The sequence below is a fragment of the Calonectris borealis genome, chromosome 1 (genome assembly GCF_964195595.1).
Source record: "Calonectris borealis chromosome 1, bCalBor7.hap1.2, whole genome shotgun sequence".
Lineage (NCBI taxonomy): Eukaryota > Metazoa > Chordata > Aves > Procellariiformes > Procellariidae > Calonectris > Calonectris borealis.
Genome location: NC_134312.1, coordinates 175,718,909 through 175,739,423, shown reverse-complemented (window position 1 = coordinate 175,739,423; position 20,515 = coordinate 175,718,909).

Below are 20,515 nucleotides of genomic sequence, written 5' to 3'. Positions count from 1 at the left end.
AGGTGTTTATATCCCAATTACTATAAAAAGCGGATCTCTCTCTCAAAAAAAAAAAATCTACTGCCTTTTCTCTATGTTGTCCACCATATCATTTCACAAAAACCTGTTAACCGCACTTATTAATTAGAGTTAAAATATTACAAAGTGTTCAGTGTGTCCAATGACTTTGCTTTGTCTGTTAGGTTACATTGAAATTCACTGAACTACCTACTGGTAAATCACGTTCGTGTGAGAGACATGCAGGTAAGTGAGGATGGTTTGGAATCAACCTAGGATTTTTATCTTGCTTATATTCTGCGTTTCTTCCATGTGTACATGACAACAAGAGATATCTGAAGATGGGCAGAAGAACCAGGAACAACTAGTCACATTCTCATCCAGGTCTTCAGCTCATTGTGTATAAGGGTTCAAACTGGGGGTGCACTGGGCTACGTGCACCAGATACTCCCACCAGTTCACAAGACAATCTCAATGAAGTAAAACATTCACTGTTTTAAACAGTGAACAATAAACTAGGTATATTTTGTGGAAAAGGACTTCAGAGGAAGCTGCATAGCTGACTAGGGAACAGAAAGATGAGCCATTCTGGGGCTCTGTGGCCCCAGGACCATTACAGGAGAAAGGAGGCCAGAAACTTTCAGAGGAAGAACCAGCCACTGAGAAACAAATCTTTCTGTACCTTCAGGGACACACATTTCCTGACTGCTGCTGAGATATCTCAGCTCTGCTGCTCAAACTGAAGGCAGAACTCTAGGATCTTGGATAACCTAGTCCTGGGTGCAGCAATCCCAAAACTGAGCATACCTCTGGATAAAGCACAACTGTTTCTTGGGGGGAGACCTACAGCAAAAGTACGATGATAACAGGTTGGGGAGATTAGGCATGGGGTTGAATGCAACCATTTACCAAAAGACTACCCATTTCTTCGGGTCATTGGGGCAAGCATTTTCTTCCCAAAAGGTGAACTTCAGTGAACTTACATTCACTGAATTGAACAGTATAATATGACAAACTACCTGAGGTATTGGTTAAAGTAATCAGAATTCCTAGCTAAAAACAAGTGAAAGTTAGCTGGGTTACGTTACCTTTATTTTTTATGGACATATATGCAGAAGCCTGTTCATTTCAATGAAATCTCTCCCAAGATAAAATTTAGTCCCTATTGGAAATTCCTTATTTGATATTTGTAACCCATTATTTGTGGGTTTTATGATAAAGCACTATTTTCCTGGTCCCATTTCTACATCAGTCAAATAACTCCCACTCAATTACATTTCCCAAGCCTTCTTATGTGGCCCTAGTTTCACTTACAATTTACTGCTTATAAGCAATGGGTCAAAGGTTTACGTGATAAATTCCACTACCCCTAGATTTTCTGTATTGCTGTTTGAAAATTGAAAATCTTTCTTTTCATCTTCAGTGTCTTTCTCTTACATTTTTCTGTATTATTTCATAACCATATATCTGTCCTTAGTCTTAGCCTTTTCAACTGCTCTTTATTTTAGTGTCCACCTCATTCATTTTGACTTATTTTCCAGTTTTGTGCAGTCATCAAATTTCAGCCTGTTATTGCACATTCTGTGTTTCACGTTACTTTTATATAAGGTGAATGAAATCTGTCTTAATAGTGATACTTTGGCCTTATACTTGTCTGATACTTCCCTCGTTCACAACTGTTAGAACTTATAACTACCCTTTATAATATACATGTCAATTCTTAGGACATTAACGTAACATACTGCCAGTACCATACATCACCAGGCCTGCAGCAAACTTCTCTTGGATTCTCTGAAAAAACTTTGCTAGGAACACAAGAAAGAATTTTTCTGTAACTTTGGTCTGTTTTAATCCATTTGAATTTCTTTAAACCCTTTTTTGCAAACTAAGCAAAATATCTCGATTCTGTGGCTGTCATAGTTTCTTTTTGTTGAATTTAATTAAGTTCATAAGACTTTGGGATTAGAGGCTTATATCACAGGAAATTCCTTTGATAAAATCCAGGATGAGTGAAAAGGTTTAACAAATCATATCCAGGGCCAGATTTATGTTTTTAAAGAAAAGCTGTCAAGCAAAAGAAGTTGTGGACTGGAAATCACAAGCATTTCAAGTGTACCGCAGGTGCACAATGCAGGGCTAGGAGATCCTGGACTACAGAGAAAATGCCTGGCAATGTCAGATTCAGCCCTAAAAAAGCACACGGCCAGAAGCAGAGACACAGATAACTCCCTGGAATACCAAAAGCACCTCAGGCACACAAAACTGAGAATATATGGCTATGTGTATTAGTGAGCATTTTCTCAGTATTGCCAAGCGATTATACATTTCCATAGCTCACTGAAGGATATGGCAAACGAAACAATTCATTACAGAATAGAATCATAGAACAGGCCAAATTCGAAGGGACCTTGAAAGATCAACTGATCCAATCTTTCATGGGAAAGAGAGCCTAGATGAGATTACCTAGCTCCCTGTCTAATTGCATCTTGAAAACCTCTGGGGTTGGGGACTCCACCACCTCCCTGGGGAGTTGTTCCAGTGACTGTTCTCACTATCAAAAATTTCCTTCTGGTATCGAGACGAAACCTCTCCTGGTACAACTCGTACCTGTTGCCCCTTGCCTTTTCCATGTGACTCCTTGTGAAGAGAGAGCCTCCATCCTCTTTGTAGCTGCTCTTTAAGTACTAGAATACTGTGAAAGGTTACCCTGAGTCTTCTCTTCACCAGGGAGAAAAGGCTTAACTCCTTCAGTTTTTCCTCATAGGGCAGATTCTCCAGCCTTTTGTTCATCTTTATGGCTTTCCTTTGGACCCTCTCCAGTCTGTCCACCTCTTTCTTGAATTGTGAGGACCTAGTCCCGCCAGAGTCACAAAATCACAAACATATGGTGGTACTTCTTCAGAGGCAAAGGAGCAAAGCTTACAATTTAATCTCCTTCCTTTTTTTTTTTCCTTGTATTTTTAGGTTCAGTTTCATTGTTAATTCTGTTTGACATCTTAGAGATTTTTTTCTCTCGGAGGACATGATCCAATGCTTTCAATGTCTTCTTATTGTTGGAACTGTATAGTAAAGTCTCCAGTGTTTACATACGCTACTAGCAATCACCTGCCATTTTACAGAGCTCATTAACAGAGAAAGAGCACAGAACTTAAGAAACATAGAACTTAAAAGTGTTAGTGGATAAATAACCATTCATATCATTTTAAGATAGAAATGCACTTCTGAGTGATTGTGAAATTCACACATGTGGTCTTGTGCAGCTTTAGAAAATCCATGTAACTTGTTGATGTCTTTACCTTTTAAAGTATTTGGTTCACCTTTCATCTTACAAGTCAAGCTTTCTAGATTTTAGCTAGATCACTTCTTAAATATGTGCTACTTTGCCCTTTTCAATTCCAAAGAGATTATAAATAAACTTGCTAAAGGTTTCCCTATCTCTTCTGGGACGCTTCATCAAATGTGTACCTTCTGGTCCTTTAGTTTTGTCAGTCTTTAAATGTTCTAATTTCTAGGTCACCTCTTCTGGCACGATCTTGAGTTTCTTCAGTATGCCTTCCACCTCTACTGTTAAATTTATGTCTGTTTCTGGCATCTGTTCCCAATCCTCCTTTGTGAACACTAAGGCTCAGAATTCATTAAAATTTTTAGCAATGCCTACCTAGGTTGTCAATAAATTACTTTCACTATCTTTTTGAGGCCTTATTGTTTCTTTTGCTGATGTCTTGTTCTTATTAGTCAATTTATCCTAACTTAATCCTGGTTTCTCCTTTCTTTTACAACAACATAACTCAGCAGTCACTCTTTAAAAAATGATTATAGGAACTGTGGAAGAAAGCAAAGCAACCAACTTTTTTTTTAGCCTTGTTCCTCTTTTTCCTCCATGTTGTTGCCTACTTTGTGTTCATTTTGCAATTTTCCCTGGCCCCCAACCTGCTGTAAATAAATGAATTTCCTTTAGCCAGCTCACTTCTCTAATGCTATCCAAAGACGTTATGCCTTCCAAAGATATAGTAGATTGCATTCTAATGTACTCTGTACTTGGTCAATTATTTTAATTCATGCAAATGAGATGTAAAGAACCATAGAAAAGGCTCTTGAAACACTCGCCTTGCCTGAGTATCAACATTTATCAGACACAGATCAAGTCTGTTGTATCAATGAAGCTGTTCTAGGCTGGTATCCTTTTTCTTCCTCCCAGCATCTGTTGAGATTTTTGAGAGAAAATACCTAAATTATAAATCAACTCAAAAATTTGCAGTGTTGTGGGTGGAACCTTAGGGTCCACTGGAAACTGAATACAGCTATTGCCAACTAGTAACAGCTGCAAATCAACTTAACTACTCTTATCTATACAAGACTTTGGTATGATGTGAAATAAATGTTAAAGATAACATTAATGTTTGTATAATATCAATAAAATCAGTACAGCTTTGTGCATGGATGCTTTTATGCCTTTTTAAAAATGCTATAGATCAATTAAGATTGCACCAATATATTTGTATAACTCTTCTTAAAATTTCCATGTACTTTAAATTTCCAAACAGTACCTAGAAAGATCTAGGTATTTGTACCTTTCATTTTGCAGCCATATGTAACTCTAGATACAGTCATACACCACAGTCATTAACCTGTTCGAGACCCTGACAAATTCAGAGCTATAACTATTATTACTATTGATGTTATCTTTGCTATGCTTCTTGAATTTGCATACACACATCTTAGAAAAACCCATGAGTGCCTCATTATTTTCAAATATTTTCATATTTACCTGGTTTTATCTCTTCAAATATTGTGAGTTTTTCCCTTTTTTTTTCCCCTCTCTCTAGGCATTTTGTTGTCTATTTTGTTGTTTGATATTATTGTCACCTTGTCCACCCATCTGCTTCTTCAGGCTATTTCTTTCCTTGGTTTTGACAGTGCCTGTATAATGTTTCTCACACATCTGGTTTCTCTCCTATATACTGGCTTAAGCCCTCCCTCATGTTTCTGTGTATCCTCTTAGCATCTGGTAGATCACTGCCCGTTTGAGGGGCTGCCTATTCAGAAATTAACTTTCTGCTGCAATGTTGTGAAACTCCAGGTAGGCTGGGGTGAAGATACAGTAGACAATAATTATTATTCAGTGACTGATGCAAAAATCCTCTACATAATGAAAGAGTCTATTGTTATGCATACACTCATGGGGATAGTGTGAGGGTTTCTGAAGAAACCTTTAGTTTAAATCTTTCAGTTAAAATCTCATTCTTAATGTTACATCAGTATAACTTTTTCATTTAATAAAAAATGGATTAAGCTTTGAGAGTATCATTTTTATAATAATTATCCTGTTTATTTGTTCACAGTACTCCCAGAATGCTTCTACTTACATCCTTTAAGAACTTCAACTACCTAGAACTAGTTAATAAAGACATAAGACCATGCAGTCTTATCCAGACCAACATATCTGCTCTGTGGTCTTTTTCCCTCAATATTTTTTCCTCCACAAACAGACATACCTGTTTCTTGAACTCACAGATGCTCTTTGCTCTTTCCCCGTCGTTGTCCCATATATGACCATTTGGTTATGCTGTGCTACCAGAATTACTTTAATGCAACTCCTCTTATTGGTGGAGTGCTAATGTCATACCATATTGATTTACATTTACTCCTAATACATATTACATTTTTGTATTTATGCTTGGCTTCAAGAGTTTACTTACATCTTACAGGAAAATACTCACCACACATGGTATAGAAGTGAACCCTGCAGAAACACCAAGTGGAAGAGCTTTGCAGAGTAGAATTTGGAGGAAGGGAATAGGACAATCTTTCGTCCACACTATAGACACTGTTTCCCCCTGCTCTATGCACCAGTAACCGTGAGGAGTTTGCATTCCAATTTACTTGCAGATCCATTGCTTGCCTCGTGGCTTCAGTGGCTCAGCTTTCCCTTGCCTCAGACCCACTCCTTCTTCCTCATTCCTTGCTCCTGGGAAGAACATTGATGCCTATCATTGCTTTGTGGTACACAGAGGGAGCTGGAAGCACCCTCTGTTAGTCATTGCTTGCCTGACATTAAAATCACTGACAGCTTAGAAGACTTGTTTGTCTTTGTTTAAATAACTGTTTATCTATCATCATAAATGCTACCTTGGTCCAATAATGGCAGGCACAACAGATCTAAATTCCATCTGCGTGACCATCCTTGGCAGGTCTATACACCTCCTGCCCTGTGAGGAGTGGAATAAGCACAAAAATGGATTCACTTAATGTTTGGGTTCCCTTTTCTAGTCATGCACACCATCCAGTCTGGGAGATGTAGATGACTAGTCTTCAAATTTATTCTTAGTTTATGTATCTAATCCACTTCTTTCTTCTTTAATAGGATGAAACGTCCATCTTCAGATATCTTTTTGTGTTCTGCTATTATACCAGTGTTTTGTCCATTACCCTATTATTCTTGGTGTTCCATGACTTTACCTAAGCAATTTATCTCTGGTATAGAACCTTGTCAGCTGCCTTTTTAAAACCTAAGTGTAGTACATGCATTGAATTTCTCTTATCTATCATGGCAGTAATGTCCTAAAAAAATTCCGTGAGTTAGTTAAGTGTGACCTCTCTAGCCCAAGTCCTCATTGATTATCACTGTTTCAAGGAGGAGTGTTTCATTAAAAACTGGAAGGTGTTTTTAAATATTTTGATTAAAGAAATTAGTTAAATTCTGATTTCTTAGGTTACCTCTTGGTGCTTTTTGATAATTAATAGTTTTATAGCTCTTTACTGCTATATTTAAAAGTTACTAGAAAACCTTTAGCAAATTTCTTTGGATAGAAAAAAATGTGATTTCACTGAGATCACAATGACAAATCTAGTTGGACAGAGCATCTAAAAATATTTTACTAGTGTTACGTAAATAGCAAATGCTGTTGGAAGTAATTTGACGCAAACCTAGCAAGAATCCTCCTATCTGGCTCACTATCCATGCTCAAGTTAATGCCTCTATATTGTGAAAATTGTGAATTAACACCAGGAATTTTCTTGCTCCCCTGCGCTTCTAAGCTACTCCCATGGAAACAAGTTACAGGAAATATGCTGTACTAGCAGCACCTGTATTTGTTAAAATGGAAATATTTTGCCAGCAAGTAGGGTCTTACAGTATTCCCTGAAATTGGTAAATTCTCCTTGCTCAATTTTGAAAAATTAATACCTGCACTGTAGGCTTTATCTTTAGTGGTTGTGTGCTTTATCTAGGCCTTTGGAAGCTGTAGAGTTCCGCAGAGACCTCACTGTTTTGGCTGGTAATGATGAAAATGTGCAGCCCACTGATGTGGTACACACATGATCTGCTATGGATGCTTAAAAAATCTCAGCTGTATTTATTCCATTACTACTCGTTTAAAATCAGCTGAATGCTGCTGGAGGCAATGGAGTTACATGGGGGTAAGTCTGACATGAGTGAAAGGAATCAGGCCCATTATCAGCTATTCTACTGAATATTCTATTGAACTATGGTGAATGACATCCAGAGCTGAACTGAAGATAACCACATTTTGCAGTGATTTAATATTATTATGTTTCTGAGTGGGGCATGCTCCTTATGCCCAAATGCCAGAACTATTACTGAGAAAGGCTCCTTGATATGGAAGGAAAGATGAGGTGATAGGAGGGAGCAAGGAGAACAATATAACACAATTGTGAGGAGAGACAGAAGAGCATACTGTGGTAAAATTGGAGCCAAGAGGTGTCATGATGAAGAGAAGTGAAACAATAATAATTTGCATTTTGTGCAGCACCTTTTAGTCAAGAATATCAAAACACTTTGCAGCTTAGTTTAGCTCTATCTGTTGCTATAAATAAGTACTAGTAACCCATCTCATGAGTGGCAAGTGGAAAACTGTAAGTGGCTTCCCTAAAGAGCAAGACCACAAGAAAGCTGGACATACTGTTCTGACTCCTAACACTTAGCCGATAAAACATGCTCCTCTGAAGGACATGGAAACATAAAGTAACAAAATGGAAGAAACAAAATGATGTGATGAGGCAGGAATACAGCCTTCACCCCAGACTTTCATGAAAGTCTGCATTTATTCTGCCTCTGTTGCTCTTACAGCACAGCCATAACTCCCAGCACTAATGGGATTTAACTTCTAATGTTCACTTTGATATTTCAGTCTGGAATGTAGTGACTAGAGGAAAAGACAAGGAAGACAATTATTCCTAACCTGCACTCTTACTTTTCTAGCACAGTGACTATCCATGAGCACGTCATTTAATCTTAACAGTCAGGTCCTTGAATTCTAACTCAAAATAATGGCTATCAACGTGACTACTGGGGAGTAAGTGCATCATATAGACCTCCAGAAAAGCATTTATGTTCACTGGGAATCCACAGTCAGAACTTGCTTTAGAAAATCAGTGTCGCTGTCCTTTCTTTCAAGGAAGTGAGGACAGGGCACCATTTTATTTCTGGAAACAACTGGTAGCAAGTACTATTTCATCTTATAGCCTAGTGGCTAGGGGATTCACAGGGGAGGCAACAGTCTTAACTCAGTCACCACTTCAGTTTGAGGAGGTTCAGAATAATGATGCCAGGATTGTTATTTTGCCTTGTAAGCACAACTGGCAATCAATTTCAAACAAATCAAGAACAATACATTCTTCGTACCTTCTCCCTAAAGGATTTCTTTCTTAGTTAGAGAACTGCACACAAACAGTTCATCTGTTGGCCCAAATAGTAGATTAAAGCCTGACTGGACAAGGAAAGGAACAAGAAGCTGGAGGAGTGACAAAATGTCCCGAGGTGGGTCTGCTACTCATGGAAACATTTATTTTATCATCAGCCAAAACACCTCAGGAGTCCTCCTCCTTCCTCTTCCACCTAATTCTTTTCCCTGTCCCATGACTCCTTCAAGAGTTTTTTGCTGCCACAGTGGCACGAAATGCTGAGTCTGCTGGCTTTGTTTGAGGGGAAAGAAATTCTGACGGGGACTGGGAACAAGCATCTGTGAATGGGTGTAGGGGTGTGAGCCTTTTACACAAAAACAAAAGGGTAACTTGATTAACATTTAACAAGCTTAGTTCAAAGTTGTATCGCCCACTTTCCCAGAAAGAGCCCTAACCAGGAGGTCTGAGGCTGCTGTGGGTGGGAATGTTCTCTGCCTTCCAGTTTAAGCTTTTCTTTGGTGTTGCAAATGGTTCAGTAACTGAAATATAGAGAGACAGTCATAAAAAAAGCATATTTGTGAATGCTCTCATTAATGGCAGCGTGCCACTTTAAGTTACTCGTGATTATAAATGTCTGCAGCGTCAGTGTCGGAATAATGACCTAATCAATGCTCTTCCTTAAAATATGTGCATCTGAAGGATTATTCAATTCCTTGTGAACCAGCAAACCTCAGAACCTTATTGCTTTTGGGAATAAGTGGTTTATATTTTGTTGTAAATCAACATTATTTTCCATGATGCCAGGGAGGTTCTGTCCCATGGATTAGAGGATATTTTGGGCTCATGTATGGTTCCTGGTGTCTTTTTCTGACTCTGTGCACAGCAAAGCATTCACTGAAATGTCTAAAATCTACCTTAGATCCACACTTAAGTCAATAGGCAAGAGTATTATATTGGGGGCAAGACTGCCAAATGCATTTTTGGTTTTTCGTGTGGGCAGAGCATTTTGGCCCATCCAGAACTCTGACTCAAAAAGTCATTGGTGGTAAAGGTAATGGGGAACAAGCAAAGGTATTGGGGAATGAAGCCTAGAGGAAGAACAAGAGAGTTAGAAAATGTCAGTATCAGCAGCTGGATACTTTTAGATGCAGTTCAAGGCATTCATCTCTTTAATCTGATTTACCTCAAGCTGGACATATACCTGTTATCTATAAGGCTTTTTATAAGAAAAAAACAGTAGAATCTGTAGGAAACAGCCTAATATGGTATCTTGAAAAATATGCTGCCATAACAACACAGGAGAACAGAAAACAACACTTGCTTCTGCAGTGATGTACAGATAAAAGAAGGGTTATTTGGTGTCAATCTGAACTGCTAAATTTCCCTTCCAAAAATAAAAACAAACAGTAAGAGTTTGAATCTGAACTCATTTACGTAAAAGTAAAAATATTGACTTTAGTTGATGGAATTGCTCTGAATACAACTGAGATTAAAATCTAACTTAATGTTCTCTTCCTATGATCAGACCTAATTTAACTGTAGGAGCTACACAGGACTTTAACAAGATCAGAAATTAAACAGTGCAGTAAACTTTAATAGTGAAAGAATAGAGTGACCTGACTAGCATATCTGTCTCTGCCACTCTAGCTTTGACGAATATTATAGAAACAACAAACTCGAGCCTTAGTTCCAGTGAGGGTAGTATGTATGAAATCTGACTTGCCTCATCTTACAGAAAATTTTCTGCATGGTGACCTTTTGCCAAAACAAATTGTGAGAAGTTGCTAGCGTTTGCAGGTAGTTGGCAGTTTGCTGTCCAAAGCAAATATAAGAAGCTCAATGCGCAGTGGCAGCTAGGAAAACTGTTGTGTCTAAACAAACTAATCAGAACACAGTTCCTGAGACAGAGTGCTTTATAAATTATTTGTTTAAGGAGTAAGCTTATGGAAAGAAACATTGCTTAACTCGGTTATAAAAATGAAAGAATCTGTGCATAAATATGATAACATAGTTTTCTAAATAAATCTTGAAAAATTATATATTCGTATATATAAATACACACGCATACAGTAATGCCCTATGAAACATTGTCTTTTCTTGTTGGGATGATATTATGGACAAAATCATGGCCCTGCTTCAGTCAAAGTAACATTTCACATTACCAAGGACAAGATTTTTTGAAATTTTTGATGGGTTTTAGTGCTTTTGGGTAGTACTAGTATTTTAATTAAAAATGATGATGTATTGTACTGGCAGAAGTCCCAGTAAGACCTAAATGACTTATAGACCATTTAGTAGTATAACAAGTGAAGATCTCCCCAATATCCCATTTATTTTCAGGAAAAAGCTTACAATGGATTCTCAATATTTTACTTTTCCCAAAAGTCCATCCTTAATTTTTCATAGAGGAACAACAAGGTATAGCAATTGGGTATAAATCAGTATTTCCCATTATATTCACAACTTCAAATGCAGGCGTTTAGTCTTAGTGTGTCATCCAGACTCCATTTACAATTTTCAATTTTTTTCAGCTTCTGGATCTCACAGATTTTCCAAAAGCAGTATGAATCCTCCTGTCAGCAATTCTGCTGGCAAGAATCTTGGGGTTTTTATTTGCCTTTCCCAGATCAAAAGTTGAGAACCACCTCTCTCTTCATTAGTCTGTGAAGAGGATAATTCATCCAACCTGTTTTAGACACCTATCTTTTAGGCCGGAATGAATCACTCCCCAGAGATACCTACGCTTTTCCTTTCATTGTAGCTATAGCTGAGGCTACTAACAAACATAAGTGGAGAAGAACCCTACCAATAGCATCAAAACCATAAAAAGAAGCCAGATTATTATTTTTTTAAGTACCTGGTGGTTTATGTTGCTAAATTTTTATTTCATTTACACATTAAGTAATCTCATCTGACGTTATTTCTTGTTTATCCCAGTTTAAATTACAGTAAGATTTGATCATAACTATATAAGGAGGCATGCTTATAGTAAGAGACTCAGAAAAAGATCACTTTTAAATATTTGGGGGGGAATGTAATAAAACAATAGTTAATATGATAGCTTAACATTTTACTCTTTCTGGAAAATTCAAGAGTTTATACAAGTAAATGTGTATGTAAAGCAACAATGCAACCCTGCAACCTCCGTATCTCACAAGCAAGTAATTGAGTCAGTGTGATCATTCATATAACTAAGCACTTTGCATAAATATAATTGAAAAGATTGAGCCCTATATTCCTGCCATTATATTTTTAGATCAATGTTCTAAAAGTATGGTCTCTTAATAAACGTGGAGAAATGGGAAATATCCCGCATGCTTTCAAGATTTGCTGGCAGTTTCCACTCAATGAGATTTTTTTTTTAATTTCAATTTAAACCCCACCAAGCCTCTAAATTTTCCATATTCCATATGAATGAGAAATTCTGATAAAAATAATGTTGCAGAGGCATCAGCACATGCTGTTTCCAGAAATAACGTGTCTTACAGGTTTTGCACCTGTGTCCACAGATTGACCTCAAGGGCGTGGAGCATACAGTTCATGGGCTGCAATATTTGGGCTTCCTCAGAGTCACAGACTGAAAGGAATATTTATATTGCAAAATAAAAGATAAGAAGGAAAATAATTTGACCATTAGACCACTCACCAACCACTCAATTTAATTGTTAGCTCCCCCAGCCATGGCTCTGCACAGCTTCACTAGCTCTCGCAGACAAAACCTAGGTACCGTCTGGGGACGGTTCAACAGTGACCGCCCCTGAAAGGCAGAATGGGCAAATCTGCATCAGGTCCAGACCCCTCCATCTTATGTAGTCCTCCAGCACCATCCCAACAGGCCTTGCCCCTTGAAAGATGATACATGATCTCATTTCAAACACCTTCCTTTTTTTTGTTTTTTTTTTTGATTAAAATACTGCTGTAGAGAGCCATAACAAAGATTTAACATTATTTTAGATACTTTGAACTGAGACACACCCACAGTCCAATGCTATTTAGTGTAGGCACACCAGTCTGTTTGAGAGGGAGCTAGCAGTGTGGATGTCAGGCAACCTGCGCTATTTGGCAAAGGATCCCTCCTGGCCTTTCTTATTCAGAAATACAGCTGCATCTCCCAGCATCCATCCCAGGGTTTGAACGCTCTGCAGTGGAGAAAGGCCAGGAGTCCTGAGGGTCCTCATCCCACCCGGAAGGCTGTCAGCCTATCCAGCAAAATTTTTCAAACACAATTTAAAAATAGGTTAACCAACTGACAAACCAGGAAACCAGAGATAGCAGTTTTAGGACTATTTCTGTAAATCCCAGCTGTTAGATACCTACACAGGTAGCTAGAAACTTGCAGGATGAACCACCATTTTCCATTTTGGGAAAAAGGAGAAAGTAATTCTGCTTATAATAGGGAGAACTATAGGACACTTCTTGCCTTGCAGAAAACAGGTTTGAGAAACGGCTGCCAGAATGGCCACATTCAAACATTCAGGCAAATTCTTGCTTTGGAAATCAAAACTCTTCCTTTTATTCCCTTTGCCTTAAAATCAGTAGATACATCCACTGTATTGATACTTGTTATAGTTTATATCTCTTAGCAGAGAATTTCTCTCGGTAAAAGCATTGGTGTTGTACTAACAGAACTTAGAGATTATGGATAGGTACTTCTGCAATTTACTTGTGTAGGTAGGGACAAATCAGCACTCATATTGGTACATCTTATCCTCTCTATTCAGTCATATATTTATACTGAAATTTACTATCAACATAATCAGTATATCTCATATGTAGATGTTATCTTTAAAATTGTCACGTATATGATGTAAACTTCTAGTCTACGTACAAAAGGTACTTTTCAGAGCACTTTCTATTCATCTCTTCCTTGATGCACATAACCTTTAAAGGGCCTGCCTAATAAAACAAAAAAACCTATTTTTCTACTGAACTTTTAACAGAGTATCTCAGTACGCGGATGACTCCTACCACACAAAGCCCAAGGATATTCAGGACTTATATAATGCAAGAGAAATAATGGAGTTGAATCTAGTGGAGAACTAAGGTATGTAATGTTAGTGTTTTATGCACGTGTCTTGTAGCCACATCAAAATATTTAAGGCAAAAAAACCCAAACCTGTAGGGAGAAATCAGTCTGAACAGTTCTTGTTTCCGTGAAACAGAAAAGAGCCCAGATATCCGTATTACTCTAAAGTGTCACTTCAAGATTGTCTGGTGGAAAAAACTAGTCTGATTTCTTAATGTCAGAGAAAAGCTATTTCAATTGCTTTTCTGTGTGAAAATGGTGGCACTCAGTAACCAGTTAGGTTGATTGCAGCTGGTTATTTCCTATGGATATATCAGGAGATATTGTATTGATCCACAGTCAACTTTTCTAATTTGAAGAAAATTGTTTGACTTCAGGGGAGCACTACACGCTTCTTGAACTCCACACTTTTTGGTGTGTGGGGCTCTTATTTTTTTATGTTTAACACCAGCAACCTCCACTAACCAGCTGCAGAACACAGGTAGAATTCCAGCTGGCCTTGGCAAGACACTCTGTTGGGAAGCAACCCCAGACAGCTTCACTGTGGCAATTAAGCACTCATTCATTAGCAGTGTATATAAAGGCTGCCAGAGGAAAACAGGCATATATCACATCCAAACTTTTGAAGGAAGGAATTTTGCATTAATTTAACAGATTCCCTTGCCCCAAATCAATTTATTTCAACCCTGCAAGAAGGTGGTTTGAACTGCAAATAGTAGTTTGTGAAATCTAGTTACAGTTTTCCTAATGAAAAATTTCACCAAGTAACTCTCAGGAACAAATCAGACCCACACTTCTGATCTATGTACAGTCTTCCAGTTCACAATTTCCATGAACATTTTATGAAGGGAATTAATCCAATATCATAGACACACTGGACCAGCTGGTATTGCAAATTTCTCATCCTGTGATTCAGAATTAAGCTACAACTTAGAGAAATTTGCAGGTTTTGGTGGCATTTGTGTGTACAGCTCAAGTACTTAGGGTTAGCCCTCTAAGCCTAAGTAGGAAAGCATCATTTACAGACAGAGGAATGAGGAATAGGGTATGACTAAGGTCCTGGAGTGAATCAGTGTCACTGAGTGCAATTTTGTTGTCAACCATCCCTCACGAAGGATGTGTCTGACCTTATTCTTATGAAGAGCCTGATGGTAACCAAATGGGCTGCATTTGTAGTCACTTTTATGCTTTGACTCAGGAGATGATTAATCTTCTAGGCTTTAAAGAGAAGTTAAATGCAACCTCTTCCAAATATTCAACCACTGGAGACATTCATGAATTCAGATATTTTCTGGCAGGGATTACTATATCTATTCTATAGGAAGGAAGAAGGGAAGGGAAGGGAAGGGAAGGGAAGGGAAGGGAAGGGAAGGGAAGGGAAGGGAAGGGAAGGGAAGGGAAGGGAAGGGAAGGGAAGGGGAGGGGAGGGGAGGGGAGGGGAGGGGAGGGAAGGGAAGGGAAGGGAAGGGAAGGGAAGGGAAGGGAAGGGAAGGGAAGGGAAGGGAAGGGGAGGGAAGGGAAGGGGAGGGGAGGGGAGGGGAGGGGAGGGGAGGGGAGGGAAGGGAAGGGAAGGGAAGGGGAGGGGAGGGGAGGGGAGGGAAGGGAAGGGAAGGGAAGGGAAGGGAAGGGAAGGGAAGGGAAGGGAAGGGAAGGGAAGGGAAGGGAAGGGAAGGGAAGGGAAGGGAAGGGAATCCTACCAAGGCTAAAGTATTTTCCATTGCATCCATTACTGATAGAGAATAGCGGAAGGGCAACAGCTAAGACTTGGTTAAGACCCTTTTATTCTGAAAATCATCTTGCAGTGGTCTGAAATGCTTTAAAGTAAGCTGTGGTTATACTAGTTGGCATATAGAGCTAACAGCCCATTAGCCAGATGAAAATTGTTGCAATGTGACAGATGTTTGACTCCATTTCTGCCTGGAGGCTGGTGTAAACCAGTAACAGTTCTTTGCCAGCTGGATAATATTCCTACACTAGATATTATCTCTTGCTCAGGTAATTCAGTGACTGTCCATTCTTTGTTAGCCACTGGAATGAAGGAAAGAATCAGCCTAGGTAAAGGATAATTAATCTTATTAAAACATACCAAAACACAACAACTGGAACTCATTACACTAGAACAAGATTGAGCTTCTGGTCTCAGTTTAATTCCTTGAAGATAAGTGTCCAGAAGCAGGCACTTTTATCCCCATGACACATTTATTAGAAGTCTTAAAAGAGAATCAACAATTGAGAAGCAGCAAAAAGTCCAAACAACTAATTTGAACCATGCAGAAGTATTCTAGGTCAGCATTAATGAATCTGACAAGGTAGGGTGGAGAAAACTGTGCTAAAGTGTATTGTTCTGTAGTAAATAAACAAGCCATTCAGTAACAATTATTTGGAAATATTTCCTAAGTCAAATACACGTCACTTGAAAAAATGAAATAAAACTAATAGCATGCAAATGTTTTGTTTTATACACGTGGATTTCCTGAGCAAAACCCTACATTTGTATCTTGCATCTCAGTATTTTGGTGATCAAGTATGTTTGGTAATTACATTAAAAGGTAGAATTCTTATTATTCACTGTAGCCAAACCTGTTTCTCTCTGTAAAATCAGTAATCACTATTTATGATAATTTTCAAACTCTTCCTTTGGCATCTGGCTAGTACAAGAAAACTTAATGTGTATCACAAACATATTCCAGCAACTCAGTTCAAACAAAATGTTTGAAACTTTTTTAACTGAATCCTGCTGTAACCAACTGACAGAAAAAAACTCCTCTCCCTCCCCCAGCAGCCATATAGACTAAATAGTTTATAAGCCTTATTCTAAGTAATATTGCTCTCAAGTTACGAAAAAAACTTAACTACCCATTTGCAGTCAAAAGTAGCTTGTGTTCACTGGTACAGAACCACAGTCATTTTCAGACTACCAGGCACATGTGCAACTACATAACCTATACAATTATAAGGCTGTTCTTTGGAAAGTAATATTTGAAGAGTAACAAAACTCATAGTTTATTCGACCTGCATATAAAACCATTGAAGTATAATACATTTATCATATTAAAAATGCATCATTAAAATTTAAAAGCAGGTGCAGTTACTCAATAAGCTAATGGTATAGTCTGAAGACTCCACTCAAGATTGTATTGTTAAATTCCCATTGGGATAAAACAGAAAGAGAAAAACAGAGGGAGGGAATTGGAGTGACCTTGCACCAAGGTGCTAGTGCCTGATCCTACCTTTCTGGTAGGCTGTGGTTGAGCTCCACTCTGAGGATCTTTAAAGCACTGCATTTTCAGTGCTGTGAATGGATGAATGCTGTAAGTGAGCATGAAAAAAAGCAACAGCCACTACAGAGAATTACATGTGGGTGACTCTGCAGGTGCACTAGGGCACAGCTCTTCGTGACAGTAAGCCTAAGGCAGTCTGATGAAGGAAAGAAATTAATACATATTAACAGGAAAATATAAGAAAGGGAGCAAGTGAAAATTTCCCCTATCATTTAAAAGGACTCATGTATATACATAAAATGAACTTGTATGATTCTTAAAGAAGGTGAACAAGTGAGGGGATTTCCACTTTAGATAGAGTAGAAATCAGTGGCCCTCTCAAAGCAGCATCTGTGTTTTCAAGCGGTTCTGTCTTTTAGACAGAGCTCTAAACCAAATTTATTTCATATAACTAAAAATTTAACTTTAAAATCTATTCTAATTTCTTAAAATTACCATTTGTTTGGTTTCACAGGTATAAGACTGTCATCAGATGAAATGTCAAAACTCCCTTTGACTATGTCTGTTTTAGCCAGGAGTTTGGCACAGTGAGAGTGGATAAGTAAATCAGAGGTGGTTTTGCTGGGAGCTTTACATCTCCCCTGTTTGAAGTTCAGGATTTTCTCCTCTGGACTGGACTTAATCTGGAAAGGAATCTGTCTTGTTCACATCACACCATGGTGCAAATGGACCCAAGCACAGTAATTAGGGACATTTGGGGGATCCAGCTCCAAACTGCACCAGAATGACAATGCCAATGTAACCAAGGCTCTTGACTCAGAGGGAACCACTGTTGGGTGAGTTTCCATTGTAGTCAAAACTTAAATTGAGGGATTTAGATGCTTGTAAAACCTTTGATGACTTGAACCACGGAAATCTGAGGGAGTTCTCTGTTCATATCGTATTTTTGAAGGTAAGAAAAGTAGATCTGGGCTGGAAGGAGAGAAATGGCACAAGACTGATAGTCATAGGATAGCTACCAGGCAGCTGGATTCTTTTCAAAAAAAAAGATGGAGCTGAAAAACTGCATGGAGTTGAAAGCTGCATTTCAATTCAGCCTGCACTCAAAGTATGGGTATTTAAATGCCCATGGGTTTTCAAGGTCTGCTTTATTTAAGAGGGAACTGCAAGGATGTAGGCCACTTAGTACCAGGTAATATTAATGGTTTTATTCACAGATAAAGTTTATAAATAATGAAGTCGTCATCTCTGAAAGAAAACAGAGAAATGTGTTTATCTTTTGTTCTTTTTTTTAGCTGGCATCTGATAAAAATAATGAAAACTAAATTTTTGACAAAAAAGGAAGTGAAGAGGAAAGAGGGAAAAGTAAAGAATTTTAAAATATTGCTTCAATCCTTCTGCTGGTTCAAAAATATGACAAACACTTTGCAATGTGTGTAAGGCGTTATGAAACGTGAAAGGTTTATGAAACACCAAGCTCCCACAACTTCCAGACACACTTGGATGCTGGGGCATTGCGGTGGAAGTAAGAAGTCTCAGTGGGAAATGTAAAAGGAGCTTTTGACAAAAACTGGCACTGGACTGTCCACCGAGTGATGGAAAAATGCGTGTCCCTCTCCTTACCTTTCTGAAACCACTGTCCTCTGTGAGACATGAAGAGTTTTTTCGGTCCTTTTTCTTAAAACACGCCTAAACAGGAAAGTGCAAAAGTAGTAAATTAAGTGCAGAAATACATTATTCATGTATATGTATGTATGTATTACAGAAATTGTCTCCTTCACTGAGCAAAGCTTTGTCTTGGAATGGATATGGATATACACGTTCTGAATGTTGGCCGCATATCATCAGGTTATATTGCTTACAGCACCATCACACTGTGTAAAGAGACAAAACTGAGGCAGGCTTCACAGACTAAAATCATACTGCTGAAAAGCAGTGTGTTGACTGCTGTTTAACCGAAATATAACCTGCAGGCCTGCAAAGAAAAATATTTTAGAGGTGCAGATTCCTTAGACGTAGTTGGCACATGTGCCCCAAACATGAAAACATCTGAGGTATACACACCTGTATACACAGCCTTACAGCGTATTGACACATATGCATATTCATAGTGATACATCCCCTTAGTTTCCCTAGCTCTTTTTTCATATAAAAGTATTCTTCAAGCTTCGAACTAAATGATGCAATACATGTTTGAATTTCCTAATAAACTTATACATTTAAAAGAATACAACTAACATCTCTAGTAGCAGATAGACTCCCAGTCCAATTAGAAGTTCAGAAAAATCACTAGAATATTCAATATGATATACGTTTCTTGAATTGCACTGGCAAAGTACACTGCAAATTAACCCAGAACTCATTATTATTTGGAGGCTGAAACTGTCATTCCTTTTCTGCCTTTCAAACAAGGAAACTTAGTTTGGTATGCTCTTAAGTTTTCTATCAACATAAAATGAAATGGTTAATTTTTCAGCATTTGTTGTTCATTATTCACTAAGGAAAATTATCTGGTTTATAATTTGTCATTGATGTTCTATTTATGTACCATGAATGGCTGTCATGGTTTGGTTTTCATCTTTCAAAAATTAAAGATGAACTAGTTCTTTTGTTGTTATCCACAAATGAAAGAAATGAAAACTTGTTCTTCAGGTTCTAAATCCACATGCTTGCACTGACAATATATTTCACTCTCAAGAGGAGTCACCTTCATTGTGAACTTTGCCTAGTTCCTGGTTTATTGGGTAATACATTAGATAGTACATTTGGGGGAACACTAGATAACTTACTGTTTGATCCAGAAAATTTGCATCATATTCTTAATATGTTTTCAGTAAAGTTACATATTCAACAGTTTTTAAATACTTTCATAATGATTTTCCAAAGTAGAAACAAAGGTTTATAGACAGATACCTGCATTCACAACTCGGATTTTGTAATTGCTACTCCTTTTGACTTCTGAGTCTTTTCCTTACGATAGTTCGTTGGGAAAAAAACAATCCACCAGATGTTCAAATTCATAAACACAGATAAATTTTGCAGTGCATACAGAAAAAGTTGATGCATAGTCTTACCACAAGTTGTGTCCATATGTTTAGACCCTCTCCCACTATAGTACTGTATGTATAGAAAGCTCAAGTTTGAGAATAGTCTCTCCTAAGAATGACATTGCAGTGCCTATTCAGGTGCCTAAACAGACATGGCCAGAGAAGTCTTAGATGTCTTAAATTATACAGATCGTCCACACAAAGCTAGCAGATGTGGCGCAGAAAGTGCAGAAGACTGCATCCTTTCTGAGCAGTAGCCAAAGGGAGGAATACCCTGAGGAATCGAAAAGGCACCATTTGCACCTGTCACTAGGAGATCAAATCTTTCCTCTCATATTTGTCCCTGATGATACAGAGTTTTCTGTCTACCAGTTCCACTTCTACTTTCTAAGACCGTACTGAAAAGCAGTTCTGGAAACATGTGCAAAGTTTTTAGGTGCTAAAAAAAAAATCAAGCTGAGTTCAGTCAAGAATAAAAAACGTCAAGATCAGTTCTGAATATGTCTTCCAGTGACCTACTTTAAATGCATGCAAGTCCTAAATTACATCACACTTGTCTTATGTGTGGATGTTACGAGCAC